The sequence below is a fragment of the Megascapheus bottae genome, chromosome 15, assembly GCF_031878675.1.
Source record: "Megascapheus bottae isolate mThoBot1 chromosome 15, mThoBot2.hap1, whole genome shotgun sequence".
NCBI lineage: Eukaryota > Metazoa > Chordata > Mammalia > Rodentia > Geomyidae > Megascapheus > Megascapheus bottae.
In genome coordinates, this window is record NC_143523.1 from 6,554,555 (window position 1) to 6,567,883 (window position 13,329).

The 13,329-nt window shown below is 48.0% G+C and overlaps 1 non-coding gene across 1 annotated transcript; it reads left to right on the top strand.

Annotated features, from left to right (window-relative positions):
• Positions 1 to 540: 540 nt before the first annotated feature.
• Positions 541 to 704, top strand: LOC150053720 (U1 spliceosomal RNA). Its single transcript, XR_016537966.1, has one exon. It is a non-coding gene; the product is annotated as a U1 spliceosomal RNA (small nuclear RNA).
• The last annotated feature ends 12,625 nt before the right edge of the window (positions 705 to 13,329 follow it).

Below are 13,329 nucleotides of genomic sequence, written 5' to 3' on the forward strand. Positions count from 1 at the left end.
GGTTCCTCCACTATGGGTGTGCAGCAAAGTCCTTGGACTTTCTCAAGGCTAGAGCTCTACCACTTGAGCCTCAGCACCACTTCCAGCTTTTTTCCAGGTATGTGGTACCATGGAATTGAACCCGGGTCTTCGTGCATGCTAGGCAAGCACTCGACCAAATTCCTAGCTCTGGCTTTTTTTTTTTTAATTGAAGAAAAAAGTCTCACAGATTTTCCTGCTTGGGCTGGCTTTGAACTGCTATGGTCAGCTTTTGAGTTGCTAGAATTACAGTCATGAGCCACTGTCACCTGGCTGGAACTTTCTTATTTTTATGGAGGAGAGACCTGTAAAGGCAAAAGTATGTGGGACCTCCCAGAAGTCATAATTCAGCAAGCCAGGGAGATGGTGTCTTTGGGCATTAATGCAACGTCCTGACCTTGACCCTCACCAACCAGGTGAGGAGAGGCTGACCTTGAAGAACTGGAGCTGAGACGAAGGCACCACCCTTACCAGCAGGGACTGGGGAGTCATTTGATCTTCTGTTAAGAAGTTGGATATGTAATCCTTACCTGGCCGGGGAGATACCATGATCACAAAGGTGGGTTTCCCAGGGCGAGGCTTATCCATTACACTCTGGACGTGCTGACCCCACCATTTCCCCAAATCTGGAAAACTCTAACTCCATAATTTGTGGTAGTGGGGGACTGCGTTCGCGCTCTCCCCTGAAAAAAATAAAAAAAGAAGTTGCTTATGTAGCCAAGTTATGGAAACAGCCCAGATGTCCTTCAGTGGATGAACAGATCAAGAAAATATGCTAGATAGATGTGTAATATAGAGAGATATGTGATGTATTTGCCCTTCAGCTTCCCTTCAGTGGATGAATAGATGAAGGCATGTGATATATGTGTGTGTGTGTGTATGTATGTGTGTGATATGCATATCACATATACTTGATGAAATTTTACCCATCTAGCAGGAAGAATGATGCTATGTCATTTGCAAGGAAGTGTATGGACCTGGAAAAAATTATGTTAAGTGAAGTAAGTCGGCCTCAGAGAGCGTTTTTTTTTTTCTCTTATCTGCAGAAGTTAGACCCATATATGAGTACATGAACAAGTGCATAGAAAGTCATCTGCATGTATGCACAGCGTACTCCCTTACCGGGGGAGGAGGGGAGGTAGATGCGGGGGACGAGCCCGATGTTCCTTTGAACAAATAACTAGTTTCACAAAATGAAGATAAGAAAATGAAAACCTGGGCTGGGAGTTTGGCCTAGTGGTTAAAGTGCTTGCCTAGCATGCACAAAGACCCTGGTTCAATTCCTTGGTACCACATATATAGAAAAAGCCGGAAGTGGTGCTGAGGCTCAAGTGGTAGAGCTCTAACCTTGAGAAAGTCCAAGGACAGTGCTCAGGCCCTGAGCTCAAGCCCAGGACTGGCAAAAAAAAAAAAAAAAAATGAAAACCTGTGTGGCTGGAGGGTGTCCAGGGAAAGGCAGAGCAGACCAGTGGAGAGAGGAAAAGGGGAGCGGGGCAGTCACAATGTCTCATGTACCTGATGTGAGTATGGACCCAGGTAGCTGAGGAGATGGCTGTACTTGGGAGAGGTGGGGAGAACAATGAACAGCAATGACAGTGATCATGACGCATTCTCCTCACACACTGACATGTTGAAGTAACACCCCTTGTACAACCGCTTGGGCAAAATAAAAACAACAAAAAAAGAAAATGCAAAGGTGATGTCAACAGCAGATAATAGCATCTGAAGAATCACCCAGCCAAGCCCTTGTTCTACAGTTGGAGAAACCAAAGCCCCACAGGGAGGACAGCTGAGCCAAGTGGAGTTACCCATTCATTTCTAGAGTGCTTTGTCCTTTTATATCCTCAAGATTAGTCTCCATTTCCCGTGAGTCCCTTGGCGACCACTGCCTGGCTTTATCCACAGGCCCTCAGGCAAACCACACAAAACAAAGTGAGTCACTACCTTTTATCCCCTGGCTGTATTCCTGTTCCCCTGCCTGCAGGAGCGCTGAGCAGGGCCCTCAAGCTGGTGTGTGTGTGGGGGGGGGGGGGGGGACACAGGCTCTGATGACATAAGCAGGGGCAGCGCACTTTCTCCACAGGTGCCATTTATTTTCAAGCATCCATTCGATCCCTGCGGAGGGATGAAAACCACAGTGTCAACCGCCTTCTACTCAGCTCCTTCGGAGGCCCATTTGGTATTAACATCAAAGCGTTCTGCATATTTATCATTCTTCCCTCCGCATTAAGCACAGACATCTGAGAAGCACACAAAAGCACCACAGTTTCCACTTGGACTCTAAAAAGGCATCAGAAAGTTCAAACCCAAGTTGAAAATTCCCTCAAATAGGTATATTTTCTTTACGGAGGAACTGGAAAGGGATTATCACTTTAACATGCTCTCCGGAATCAATTTGTGTCCACTTACCAGTCGCTTCTGGGTATAAAATAAAAGAGCGTGCTGTTCATGATTCAAGATTTAATAAGTGAAGCCCAGCTTGCACTAATGAGAACATTTCTGGAGCCGAGGGGGGGATAATGGGCACTACCCTGCCTTTGCTCTTAATATTTTTTTTCCAGAGTAACCATGTCTACTTTTTGAAATATATTGGGGCTGTGTTAAAAATAAAGATTCAGATAAGATCTGACAAAGGGAAAATATTCAAGTCTGGCCATACTCAAAGTACTTCCATTTGCTTTGCGAAGTTATGAAGAAGAGAGCAAAAACAAGATGAGGGGAGGGAGTGGGGGAGGGAAACGGGAACAAAAACACGAGAAGGGGTATCAATGTATGTGAAGGAATGCTCCTTCTATCTGGCGGATAAAACTGTAACCCCTCTATTAATTGCAATAAAAAAATACAAAAGAAAAGAAGAGAGCAATCTGGAATTTGGGGGAGGGGTGGAAGAGAAGGACGTGTGCATTTGTGCCTGAATAGGAGTCAACTGCTGTGTTGAATGACCATTTTTACTTCATGTGCTAGATTTTCCTTGATTAGCGGTATTTACACCTGAGGATGCAGTTTTCCTGCATTAGCAAATGGCTAATGAAACAACTTTTCATAGGTTGGTGGATTTCAACAGGTAGAATCTACTATTGGGAAGACACTACAACATGCCCCAAACTCATACACCCGAGTAGTCATCCCTTAGTTCCGAGGCCCCATTTTCTGCTCAGGGCAGGGCCTGAGATTCCCAGGGATATATAAGACCTGAGTTTTGCATCAAGGTGCTTGGATTCCCTAAGGAAGTTGAGTTTAAATATGATCCAGCCATAGACCCAACTACAATGGCTCCTCAAGATGCTGGCCCAGTATATGGCCTTGCATTTCAGGGGAGGATGCAGAGGCCTTGAGCAGAGAAGAGGTCACCCCACTCACTTCAGGGCAGGCTCAGAACTCAACCCTCTTCCACCCCAGCCCATCAGAGACTGCCCATCACCTATCCACCCTGGGTAGACATCCTGGCAAGTTCATCCCTTGAACAAGCTGCTGGTCTGCATTTTAGAGCTGGGCCCTGGAGGCGACCTGTCCTCAAAGACACAGGATAAGTAAGTTGAGGACACAATGCAGTTTATTTGTGTCATTGTTGGGAGTTAGCTCACAAGGCCTTCCTCCCCAGTCAGGTTCTTGGCCATGAATATAGTAGGATAAGGAAGGATGCAGACAGCGCTTAGAGAGCAGAGCAATGAAAAGGCTCGCATGCCAGCTGCCACATGTCCTTCTTCATTTCTGCAATGAATATTCGTGGAACACTGGGAAGTCATCAGCATGAACGAGGCCCGAAGGGTGTTAAGGAAAGACAGGACCTCCCAGGTTCCCAAGAAGACACGGCAGAAAGTCTCTGCGAGGGTTAAACAGACACAGAGGCTGGAATGTTCTGGAATGTTCCAGAAAAAAGCATGAGAAATACTGCCTAGGCCTCTGGAGAAGATTTTATCAGAAGCTCAGCAGTAGCTGGAAGAGAATGAAGGAACCCCAGAAATGGCATGTGCAGAGGCCCCCAAATGAGGATGGATGCAGCTTCGTGGAGAAAGAATACAGCCCGCAATTGTTAAAAGGCTGTGGCACTCAGGGCTACTCACAGCCCATTGGCTTTTTTTTTTCTTTTTCTCATAGCCCATTGGTTAGAGAAAGTCATAAAACTCTGCCGTGACTGCGTGGGGGTTGAGAGACATAGCTAGACCCACCAGTTTTCTACCATCGTGCATTTTATGTATCTTTTCACACTGGCATTCAAAAATAAGGGCTCAAGGGGAAGTGAGAATTGAAGGGGCCCCATTGCAGAGTTTTGGGGGAGAAATCAAGCCTCAGCCAAGAAATACATCTTATCCAATATCACCTATAGTGTGTGTGTGTGTGTGTGTGTGTGTCCCCTGGTCACCAGGCCACCACCCTTCCATAATACTGGGGAAGATCTGAAGGCTGGAGAAGGGAGCTCTCTGCTAGGCCAGCATGCATGTGTCACTGGTTCCTGAAGAGAGAGCAAAGGGAGCCAGAACAGCTCCTGTGGGGAGCTGGCAGGGCTGGGTGCCTTCCCCTGACAGGGGAGGCCTCGGACCTGTTTCACAGATCACCAGTGCTTGCAGGATATTGCTTCCTGCCACAGTGAAAGCTCAGCCTCAGGATCTGGGCTGAGATCTGGGTTCAGACTCCACTGGGAATCCCTGGCAAGTTGCTTAACTCACCCACGCCTCAGCCTCCCGGCATCAGTAAACTGGAAGTGATCATCCTACCCACCATTGGAGATACTTTATTATTAACCAGAGCAAAAGCTAATTTTTTCCATCTTCTGCTCTGGAAGATGACCAGTGCTCTGCCTCTGAGGCCCATTTCACAGACAAAGAGACTGAGACACAGCAGGAAAATGACAGTTTGCTTGGATCTCAGACCTGCCAAAAGCCAGGCTGCTGTTTCTTTCCACAGCCAACATCACTGGCCTGAGAGATCAAGCTTCAGCTGTGGAGAGCCTGGGACAGCCCCGGGTCTCTGAGTCTCAAGTCTGCTTGGGAGGTGACGAGCATTTCTCTGAGGAATAAGGGGTGCTCTTTGTCTGCCCAGTACAGTGCTCTGTGGTCCTCCTGGGAAGACTGTAGACTTCTTACCACGCACACAAAGGCCATGGCTGCTCATCCTAAATTCAGGTCTGGAGCCTGCCAGACGAAAACCCCTGGAGCCCTTTCTGCTGTCCCCTGGTCCCTACTCCACTGGGGCTTCATCCTGCCTCTTTAAAATTTGCAATTACCAATCATTCCCTTTGTTGCCCCCAAATGCGAGCTACCATTTTAAATTATTAAATATAAGTGTTTCTGAAATATTTTATCTTGACATGTATCTCCGGAGTCAAATGACCCCGGGCAGTGTTCATAATTAATTTCATCAAAAGGAAAAAAAAAAGTGCTGGCAAGGGACTCCCTGAATGACCTGTCCTGGAGAAATACAGCGGCCACTTGGCTCCCTCCTCTTCCCTCCCCTAACTGTCCAGCCCCGCTCCCCACCCCCAATCAGGGTCTGCAAAGAGACTGTCCATAGCACCTCCGAATCCCAGGCCTGATGGGAACCCCTGTGATCACTTTGGCCAAGCTTCCCTTCTTCCCTTCGAGAAAACACACTTTTAGTGGGGAGCAATGACAGGCTCCAGGGTTACAGAGACAGATGGCAGCCATGTTGGCTGGTGCTGACAGGAAGCCCCTGGTGTGGCCCCATCCAGTGCTGGGGCCCTGTCCTTCACTCTGCCTTGGCTTCCACAATGCGGCAGCTGCCCTGTCCAGCTTGAACCTGTTTGTTGCCCTTCCAGGACCACATGGGCTCATTCTTTTAAAGGGGAAAGGGGAAAGCCAACCTGCTTCTTAGCATTAAAAAGTGGGGGGGAGCGCTGAAACAAAGAGCTTTTTTGTGCCCCTCCCCCACCTGCCGAGCAAGAAAGAGAGATTAACTTTGAGGAGTCACTCCCAATCAGAAAGCCACCATTTAATTACAATACGCAGGAAATTACAGAGTGAATGGGCAGGCGGGTGATAAGGGACTGCCCGGAGGATGACAGGCTTGAAATCCGACCACTTCATCACCGAGCTACTTATCACGAGAGGCTGTCTGGAAGGCTGACGATCTGATTGTACTGTCAACTCGATTCATAATTAATATATTTATCAAATTAATTACTGAAAATATCTCTCCCTGGCGCTCGCCACAAAAACAGTGGCTAGCTTCATGGAGGGCTGGCTTCGCGTTCAGCTAATAACCATGCTGTCAGCTTAATGAGGGCAGGGAGCAGCCCCTGTTTTGCCTGCCTGACAGACAAATTGCCCTCTTACAGAGAATGATCCCTAGAATTTAAGAGAAGAAAAGAAATATGGCATTGTTTGGTGACAGCCGCAATCGCAGGCTTGTCTAAGGAAACTTTGCCTCAATACCAACGTACAAGAGTGGGAGGGAGTGGGGGAGGGCAGAACTTTTGGCAGCTAAATAAATACTTTGTGGATTCCTGACTGATCCCTTCATCAGAGGCTCCACAGTGGAGCAGCCTGAGGTTGAGAGGCAGGGACTTAAGGAGGAGATTCCTGTGGAGGATGCTTTGTAAGCAAGAAAACCCGGCATGCCAAGGGTTCCCGGTGCCGTGATATCCTTTTGATCAGCCCCTTGGCTGTTTGATCTCTAGATGGAGCAATCATCTTCTCTCCTTTTCTTGAGTGAAGATCCAGGCCTGGAGATGGCATCCAAGGGAACATTCCTCTGGCTTCCAAGGACCATCTGCTGAGCCCCCTTTGTCCTCCCCCGTCCTTCCTGTCTGCTCAATCACTGGGCAACGCTGGCCACAGAGTCCTTGCTGGCCCCTGTGAAAGCCCACCTGACCAGGTGAGGCAAGGCACATGACCCGGGGTGATGGGAAGGCAAATGGATGTGAGAGGCCCAAACCCACGGCATTGCATCTGTTCCTGCAGAGCTGAGCAGGGGTTAGAGCAGCCTTCTGGTCCCACTCGCAGGCTTCCTGAAAGAGGCCGCATTTCAGGGACAAGTGAGCAATCAGAAGGAAATGCAAAGCAAAAGCATGACAAGCTTTTACTTGGTCTTCTCTGCCTGGGTGCTGGGTGGGCACTGGGTGGCGCTCAGAATGGAAACCTGCCTGCCAGGCTTTTGGAGGGAGAGCTTGTTCTGAGGATTCAAGGCTCATTTTTGTTGGTTTGGTTTGGTTTGGTTTCTTTCTTTCTTATTACATGTCACATGTTAATTGTACAAAGGAATTCCAATTGGTATTTTCATACATGCATATAATGTGCTTTGGTCAAATTCACCTCCTCTGTTACCCTTTCTTAGTCTCCTATCTCTTTAAACAACGTCAATGGGTTTCATTATTCCATTTTCATACATGTGTATGAAGCGCTGTTGTCTGTTTCACCTCTCCTTGTACCCCATCCTTTCACCCTCCCTCTCCGGCTGTCTCCCCTGTCCTAGCAGTCCCCCCTCCACTTCCTAGACCTGCATCATTATTTTGAGGTCAAGATTCTGCATATGAAGGTGAACATGCTACGCGTATCTTTCTTAGTCTTTCTTATTTCACTTAACACGATGATTTCTATTTCCATCCATTTTCCTGCAGACAACGTCATTTCATTCTTCTTTATGGCTAAATAACACTCCACTGGTGATCTTTCTATGCATGCGTGTATACCTACATACATACATGCATACCATGTTCCTACAGAGACAGCATGTTCTTTCTTTTGGTCATCAGCTCATGGACATTTAGGCTGATTTTCTGACTTGCCAATTCTGAATAAGGCTGTTATCATTGTGAGTGTGCAGGCATCTCTGTTGTATGATAACATGAATTCCTTTGGATATAGGCCTAGATGTGGCATAGCAAGATCCGTAGTGTACAAGAAGCAGCCGTACGGATTTCCACAGTGGTTTTTACCAGTTTACATTCCCACCAAGGGTGCCATTTTCCTGTATCCTCACCAACATTTGTTCTTCTTGAGGACTAATTAGGCCCCGTTCCATCCCATTCCTTTCTGTGCATGCCTCAGAGAGGGAGACACACACACACACACACACACACACACACACACACACACGCAGAGGGGGGGGGAGGGAGAGAGAGAGTCTCGTGTTCAAGCCTAACACAATTTCATCATAACCTGAGCCTTTCCTGGCCAGGATTCCATCCTTTCCCAGACCCCAGACCCCATCTTCTATTGTCGGCTGTGCCCAGTTGTCCCACTCTGCTCCTGGGTCTCCCCTGACCTGCACACATCCCCCACGCTGCACCTCTCCTTTCCCTCCTCAACCTGATCTCCCTATCCTTCCCTCTGTTGCTCTTCATCACTGGACGGGAGAGCAGAGCTCTTCAAGGACCATACGAAAATATCCACTTGATTCTCTTAGGTGCAAGGCTGGGTCAAGGCCCCAGGGCTGCTGTAGCAGCTCTCAGGCCAAGCTCCTGGAAGGGCTCCTAGAGGCCAGGCTCCCTCTCTGGCCTGCAGTCTGGCCTTGCAGCTCTGACTCCAAGGAAAAGCCGGTCAGACTTGGTCCTCGACCTGTCTCCTATTTCAAGATTCTGTGTCAATATGAGGGTTCTGGGCTCCATGCAGCCTGCTGGCATTGCCCATCAAGCTGCCCTCGGTGACTGCCAGCTCCCTGACATGAGTAACTCCCTGGGAGACACCAAAGCTTTTTGACCAAGTTGGATCTCCATTCTAAGTCCCCAGGTGAAATCCTAGCTTGAAACAATGAACAAGCTCCAAGGCTGGCTTCCAAATCACCTTGGCCAGTGCTCCTGTCCTGCCGCAAACTGCAAGGATGGGGCTTGCTATTAGCTGGTAGTGCCCAGCTGCTAGTGCACTCAGCTTGGGTAGCTTTTCCTGCAATTTGGTCCAGAGATGTGAAGGCTCCATCAGCATTCATTCCCCTACACCAAAGTCAGTCTTGAAAACAGCCCTTGAGAGATGAACAATTTCAGAGATAATTGATTGCGTGTGTATGTTTTGTCCATGTAGATGCTCAGAGAATTCAAAAAGAAGGGTGCCATACAAAATTTGAAGCTAAAAAGTTGTTGAAGGAATTCATTGTCTCTAATCAATGCACAAATGAGTAGATGCGTCATAGTCACATATATCTATCATATATTTCACACAGATGGACAGGGCAATGTTTTTTAATAGCTTGCCTTGCTGGGTAAAGTACCAGCTGGGAAGAACCTGGATCTGTTCTTCCATCAGGCACAGGCCAGTAAAGATAGGATCCACTCTGTGGGCTCAGCAGGGGACATCTAGTGACGTGTCCTTAGAAAACCTTCAGTGGCAAATATATGTATATATATATATGGATAATTTATATGATGTTTAACTAGCTCTTAAACAGCCAGTTTTTCTTGTACAGTGACTGGCTTTCCATAAAACAGAGACAAGGCCTGCCCATTTGGCTCAATTTTAGAGTGGATGGTGCTGTAAAGTTAATGCAGTGAGAAATCTATGGTGCTCTGGCATTAAACCCAACACGGGACATAAAGAACTGAGCCTGCTCTAAGCCACAGCAGCAGGCAGGGAGATGAAGTAATCTCTGCAGATGAAAGCCACTGAGTGAATGGGAAAGACAAGGCACAGGGTAGAGAGGAAGGGGCAGGGGAAGGGAGTGTGTAGATCTAATTGATAATCCAAGCTACTTGGGTGGCTGAGATTGGGAAGACTGCAGTTCAAGACCAGCCCTGGGCAGAAAAGTTTGAGTGACTTCTTCTCAGTCAGCGTGTTAGCTGAACTACAACAGAAAGTGGAACATAGGCAGATTGTATCCAGATGCACAGGATCAGGAAGCAAGACCTTATCTCAAAGACATCCAGCAAAAAAACAGAGGAAGGTTCATGATTCAGTGGTCATCGCACCTGCTTAGCCCACATGAGAGCCTGAGTTCAAACCATAGTACCACACACACACACACACACACACACACACACACACACACACACACGTCACAGCTTCTAAAGATACACAACCCTTTGAAGATAGCCTGAAGTGCCCCCTTCTTTTACCAGTGAAGAAAATCAGTCTCAGAGGAAGGAGTGACTTCATGCTGTGTACACATTGGGGTGCTGATACCCAGGCCAGGGTTTTGCCCACTTTGGCCTCTGTCCAGGGACGCATGCTCTTAACTTCTGAATCATCATTTTGTTCATTTGTTTGTTTTGTTCTTCACAGCTATGGCTAGTTAGCTGCAGTTCTGAACATTTTCCAGACTCTTCCACAACTTCACAAGCCCCCAAAGATCTATCCTGGTAGTAACAGATCACACTGGCCTGTGACTCCCTTTGATGGTTCTGTCATTTTGTTCTCTGTGTTTTATATTATTGCTGGGTGATATTTGCTGTGTGCCTGAACAAGTGCTTTGATCACTGAACACAAGGACCACAACTACCAGGCTATGTTATTCTTATTTTAGTGAAGAGTCAACGTTCTCCAGAATTTTAATAAACTTTAAAACTTCTGGCCATCAGAGTCATAATTCCAGAAGTACAAAGGAGTGAATAATCCCAGACGGCATACTAAAAATGAGTTTAAAAGTAGAACCTGCATCTGTTGGGAAGCTGGAGTGAGCAGAGCAGAACTGTGGGAACACTCAGCTCCTGGCTGGCTTGCATCACAGAGCACCCCAACTTGTAGCAGCAGCCCCAAATATCCTAACCTGGGCAGAGCTCAGCTCTCCTCTCCAAGAGTAGAAGTAGAGGTGGTGGGAGAAGAAACTGGAGACCAGAAGGATCTGTAGTGTGTCATTCTTAGAATTACCTAGGCATCAAACCACAGAAGGTACTGATGTGAGTTGGCTGGAGAAGATTCTAAGTCTCTAATGGACGAGAAAGTCAAGGTCAAGGGCCTCACACTACACTGTCTTGGAGACCTAGCAGGCCATGGAAACATGGGCCCATAGGGAAAGCCTGCCGTGGCCATTGGTGGCTCCATCACTAGCCCTTAGCCTGAGCTTGGTGAACTATGACCAGTGGGCTAAGTATGTAAAGTTTTATTGAAACAACATCTGTGTACCTATGGACTCTTAGGCTTTTGCTCATGTCCATGGAGCAGCTGAGACCAGAGATTGTCTGACCACAAAGCCTAAGTTATCCATGCTCTGACTCCCGTGAAGGAGCTCACCTAGCCTGGCTTCACGAGATGTGACATCCTCTGCCCTAGCTGGGACTTGGATCAGAAGGGCTCTGGGCTATGTGGGGGTCACCCCATCAGCCTTTGCTGAAGAGCAGGCTGACAGTTGAGGGCACAAAGCTTCTGTCTCCTCAGAGAACACTGCGTCCTAAATGCCCCAGCCAGCAGCAATCTGGCAGCCTAGAGAGAGGTGGCCAGATCCCACTGGGAAGGGAAGATAGAGGTAGCTTCCTGGGCAGAGATGGGGTCCTGGATTCTGAGGGACAAGCATGTCATAGCCATTGCAGGCTGGGGAGTGTGAGTGCATTAGAGCAGAGAAAGGAAGTGGATGGAGGGGACCCAGGGAGAGCAGGGAGGGGGAGCAGGACAGTTGGAAACCCACTGTTTGGTTCTCTGTGTTTGGACAGCATCCCGTGAGAGAGAACAGGACAGAAAGGCTGGGAGGCTGGGAGTGCCAAGACACAGAGATTGCCATACCCATCTGTTCTGGGTCCATGCTGGCTCATCCACACTGAGCCCTGACCCCCAAGAGATCCGAGGGCAGGAGCGGCCATGATGGATTGTCCAAGAGTGCTCAAGGTCAGCCCTGTGCTACCTGGAGACTTCCAGCCTCCTGTCTTCTGTGTCTTCCTCCCTCCTCAGCCCAGGTCAGCTTTCTGGTGGGGAAGGATTCCTAAGCAGAAGGCACAGTCTCCAGCCAGGTACTCAGCTGAGCCTCGGGTGACTGGGAGCCTGGAAACCACTCTCTGAAAATGTACCAAGGCTTGTTACAACCCTGCGGAACAAGTGAGGCTTTGTTGGCCGGCCTGGCACCTGGAGCACAGAGAATAGCCACATTGGCTTTAGCTGAGTGCTGCGGGTTTAGGCCTGTGGACCGCTGGACCCCGAAATCTTTTGTTTCTGTATAGTGTACTCTGCTAAAGTTGGTCTTCAACAGTCCACACACACTTTCCTTAATCATAGCTGGATAATTTTGTAGCTCTTAGGATTGCTACCGATAGATTCCTTTCAGGAAGACAATCTGAATCAAGATTCCTCCGCAGTCCTGCTTATGCCCAGCTACTACTATCGGGGTTGGCACCGTTATTATTCTTGCCTAAAAGACTAGGGGGAAGCCTGTCCCTAGTGGTACAATGTCTTACTATTATTACGTCTAATGTCAAGAAAGAGCTCCTTGCATCAAAGAAACCCATGGGGCTGGGACACAACTCAGTGGTAGAGCTTGACGCCTGCTTTGTGGGAAGCTTTGGATTCTCTCCCCAGCATAGAAGAGAGGAAGAGAAAGTAAATAGGAGAGAAGAAAGGGGAAAGAGAGGCAGGGAAGAGGAAGGGAGGAAGGGAGAAGGGGAAGGGAAAGAGGAAAGAGGAAAGAAAGGCGGATAAAGGATGGAAGAGAGAAGAAAGTAAGGAAAGGGACAAAATGGGAAAAGAGAGGACAGGAGGAAAAGGAAGGGAAGGGAAGACAAGGGAAGTGAAAAGGGAAGGGAGGGGGAAAGGAAGAATGTGTCTAGGGGTGGAATAAAATTCCTTCTCAGACATGAGTCCAGATGTGCCCCGGAGGTTCTGGGGACAAGAAGAATGAGTCTTCCGAAGACCTCGGTTTCTTCATCTATAAAACGGGATGCTAGAATGGGGAAGACCCTTAAGGATGACGTATAAGGTTCACACAGTGAACCCTCAAAGCTCCACTTACAAAATGAACCTAATTGCATAAAGCTCAGGAGGCAGCCTGCTCAAACCCAGGGCCAGAATCCTCAGAGGCGGAGGATGGAAAACTTCCTGGAGCTCCCTCACCTGGCTTTCTGTCCTCCAGTACTGTGTAATTGGGTCTCTGGTCTGTAGGTGGCAGCCGCCTGCCAGCCTGGAGCAGAAGAGGGGAGCTTCCTGGGCAGACTGGCCGCACTGCCGGGGGAGAGGGCAGTGAATGCTACTAAGCTAGACTAGAGTCCTTCGTCTTCAGAAATCAAATGAATCTCCCAGAGGCAGATGCAGCTCTTGGAAATGTTTTATCTTAAAATAAAAAGTATATTTCAAAAGTCGTTGTTTACAGATCATGTTTTACCAGAGGGAAAACACTACCAACAATGCATATAACTTATGAAAAAAAAATCATCTCTTGAGTGTTTAATCCTGGGCTATGAAGCCACCATGTAATCTATTGAGAACCTCTTCAAACAATCCCCAC